This window comes from Etheostoma spectabile, chromosome 5, assembly GCF_008692095.1.
Source record: "Etheostoma spectabile isolate EspeVRDwgs_2016 chromosome 5, UIUC_Espe_1.0, whole genome shotgun sequence".
NCBI lineage: Eukaryota > Metazoa > Chordata > Actinopteri > Perciformes > Percidae > Etheostoma > Etheostoma spectabile.
The window spans coordinates 15483247-15487173 of NC_045737.1; the positions used below are offsets into that span (position 1 = coordinate 15483247).

The 3927-nt window shown below is 41.9% G+C and overlaps 1 long non-coding RNA gene across 1 annotated transcript in view; it reads left to right on the forward strand.

The window, feature by feature from the left end:
- The first annotated feature begins 3332 nt into the window (after positions 1–3332).
- The window catches only part of LOC116690262 (uncharacterized), a 22264-nt gene continuing 21669 nt past the window's right edge, over positions 3333–3927 (forward strand). The window contains exon 1 of the long non-coding RNA XR_004332217.1: positions 3333–3346. This is a non-coding gene — a long non-coding RNA (uncharacterized LOC116690262). The remainder of the gene's footprint in view (positions 3347–3927) is intronic.

Here is a 3927-nt window from a genome sequence, read left to right on the forward strand (position 1 = left end):
CAAAGTCTTCCACAATGCTTCTATACTCCCCTTCCTGTTCATCCTTGATACTCCCCACAATTGCAGTGTCGTCAAAGCATCAGAGTTGTATTTGAAGTCTGTGGTGTACAAGGTGGACAGTACAGGAGAGAGAACAGTTCCCTGCGGCACCCCTGTGCCGCTGACCTTAGCCTCAGATGTGAGGTCCCCCAGTCTAACAAACTGGGGCTGTTCAGTTTGTTTATCTGTGATCCAGGTCACCAGGCTTGGGTTTACTCTGAATGCAGTATTTTGTTTCTCAGCAGGAGGGGCTGAATGGTGTGGAAAGCGCTGGGAAATCAAAGAACATGATTCTCACAGCACTGCCTCCTTTGTCCAAGTGAGAGTACACCCTGTGTAGAAGATATAGATCAGCATCCTCCACTCCCACCTTCTCCTGGTAAGCAAACTGCAGGGGGTCAAGTGCAAAGCCAACCTGGGGTCTTAGGAGGTGGAACAACAGCAGTGCAAGGGTCTTTATTAAGTGTGAGGTGAGGGCAACAGGCCTGAAGTCATTGGCTGTGTCTCAAATCGCGCACTTCCCTTAGTGCACTTACAGAAGTACACTTCGTGCACTAGGCACTCGTGCATAGTGCGTAAATTTGACAGAGGAGTGTGTCTCAAATCGCGCACTTCCATGTGCACTTACCGGAAATGACGATCACATTTCATCCCTTCTTCTTCGTTACAATTAGGAATTTCACCAGGGAGAGCATTCCAGTCTATTGTGTTTCGCGGAAAATAATTCTGCTTTGTTTTTGATATTTTAACAAAATAAATGTGATATTTTGCTCCGTGTCACGCCAGGATGACGATTGCGACACCGCCGTCATGTCACCCCCCCCATTAGCTTCAAACAGCACACAACTGTATCGTAATATCGTTCTTGTTACTTCACTCTTAATCATATAAACCTATTCTTTGCAGTCCACTCTTTATGTATATGCTTATGTTTCTGCTCCAAAAAATAAGTAAAGTAAATATTCATTCATAAGTTACTGTTCATTTTAATGCTCAACGGTTCATGAGGACATCCTTGGCCCAGAGATAAGACTGTTGTTATAAAGCATTACCCTTAAACTTATATTAATATAATAAAATATAATACAATATAACATACCTTACAACTTACCTAATAGCAAAACATTACATCTTTTATATAAGTGTATTTTTGTTCTAAAATGGTCTTCATGCAGTGACAATACAATAGTGAAAGCAGAGGTAACAGAATTGACATTAAATAGACCCGTTCCTTTATATTCATTATATGTTTGCTACAGTCTGCAACGTGTAATACAAAAGATAACAAAGTTAAATACTTTAATATAATTTTATTTAAAAATGTGCTTGTAGTTCTGCAGGCTCCCCCCAGGCCGTAGCTAGTCTGATGGGGACAGGGACATGAGGGGGGATTCCAGACTCTCCAGGGGATCCTTCTACGGTATGATGGCCATCGTCACCCCTAAATGATGGACCTCTATTCCTCGTTGGTCCCTGAAGAGACGGGTTATACAGGATAATCATCAGGGGGAGGCAGTATAAACAGGATATACATCAGGTGGAGGCAGAAACAGTGGATACGTTACGCTACTGTTAACGTTACTGACAATCAGCTGATCGCTATTTCGCTGAGCTAACGCTCACATCGGATTATGTACAACTTGTTAAGATCATACATCTAACACTAAAATCGTCTACAATGGGACGAAAGTTTAACACAAACAACAATATACTACAACACATGTAACGTTAGCTTATAACTTATTTGCCAATCTGGTTAAACTGCCGCTGTTAGCTAGCTAAGGTTGGCGCTAGCACGTCAAATTACGGTACTATAAACGTTATAATTCGTGGTACAAATATTATCGACTGTAAATTAACCAAATATACATTTACAGTGGTTATATGTTAGAAAAAAACTCACGTTCAACTTTGTGTGCTCCGTCGGTCTCGCTATCGCGTCTTCGGCCGCCGCTATCTAGTTTTTCAACGGTTGTTAGCTCCGCCCCTTCCGCTACGTAGCCAAGATGGCGACCGTTGAGTGTGGAAAGTGTCCATCGATCTACACTTAACTCTGAGACCGGTTTGAGTGCACCATCCGGGTATTTTAAGTGCACTGCATTTGACCGCACTTCAACAATGTGAACGCACTATGTACTCAAAAAGTTAGTATTTAGTACAGAAGTGCGCGATTTGAGACACAGCCATTAAGTTCCTTAGGGTGTATCTTTTTGGGAACTGGTATCAGGTATGTTTTCCACAGTGAGGGTACTTTACCCAGTTGCAGCCTCAAATTGAAAACATGTCGGCGTGGCTCCCCTAGTTACACAGCACAGGCCTTGAGAATCTGATGCAAATGCCGTCTGGGCCCGCAGCCATGGGCTTGAGCCTTCGAAGCTCTCCTCTGATCTGGCCTGCAATGAAACTGGAGGGTGGGGTGGTACGTACTGATTGGCAGAGGTGGGGGAGGGGAGGCCAAGTGCAGTGGAAAGTCACCAGTTGGCGGGGTGTGTGTGTGGAGGTGATGGTTGTGCAGTTGTAAGATGCTAGCGGAGGAGGTTTATTGGTGGTGACAGTGGCAAGGACAGAATTAGCAGCAGAGCTGTTGAATCAATTATAGAAATGATTCAGCTGGCTGGCTCTGAGCATATCCCCATCTGCCTTGCCACTCTTTCCCCCACATCTAGTGATGTTGTGCAATCCCTGCCAGACCTCTTTCATGTTGTTCTCCTGTAGTCTCTCAATGTTCTTCCTGAAACAAAGATTTATCATCATTTTCTTTTAATGGGTTTCTTTTCTAGAGATGTATTTAAAATGTGCACTACATTTGGATGGAAACATGATTAAAAAAGGGACTTGGTCGCCACTGCTGATTTTGCAAAGATGCACACCTCTTTGATGGTTGAAGCTTTTTCAGTTGCTACACAAATGTGTAAACCACAAAGCAGACAAAATGGGCCAATTTTTACTGCTATTCAACTTCCCTGATTTTACAGCTCATTACCAAGAGTGAACAAACACAATCATTAACATTAACTGCAGAAGCTCGGAGAGCGACCTAACCAGTGATGCATGCCAGAAAAAAGGTTCAAATTTATAAGTCATTAGATACTACAGGGGCAAATGAACAATATGTACAATATTAGTACGCTTTCATTGTTAAACATATATATCCTATATCAATACCTATATCAATGATCAACCTTCTCTATTTTCAACAGCAGCTGGCAAAAGTGAGAGCGTTTCGCCCTGTTGCCGACCATTTAAAATACAGAACTCTGACATTAATGTGAGGCACACTGGAAACAGCTCGCTGTTTAACTGCATCGTCACACTTTATGGTATGCAAGAACTTATTCATATGAGATGGCCTTCAAAAAACAGAAGTCTATCACTTTAAAGTACCTCTTACCTCCAAACAAACAGCTAATAAATAAAACTAATACAATAAAATGACTGACTGCTCACACGCCTATATCACACGCTCTAGATAAATAAAAGTATAGACAATAATTAAGCAATATTTGCCACGACAAACAACCAAACATCATAGTATTTTACAAAAAGCAAGACAAAGGCTGGTTAGGAATGAGAAAGATTAATTAGAGCCAGAAACAGGACTGCGTCTTCACATTCACCATCTAAATATCAATTTCCAAACGGCTTTCAGCAGTGTGAGAGCAGCTCTATAATGCACTTACACAGAGGGAGCTGCTGATCAATAAGAGGGCAATTATATATATGTCAGAAATAAAGTGAAAAGAGGAGATACATAACTGTTCATGACCTTTGATTGTACATCTGTCTCTTGCTTTCACTCTCTTTTCAGAGGCGATTTTATGGTGATGTCCACCACCATTTCCTTAGTTTTGGTAGTCTTCAGCTGCAGCTGGTTAGAACTACACCATC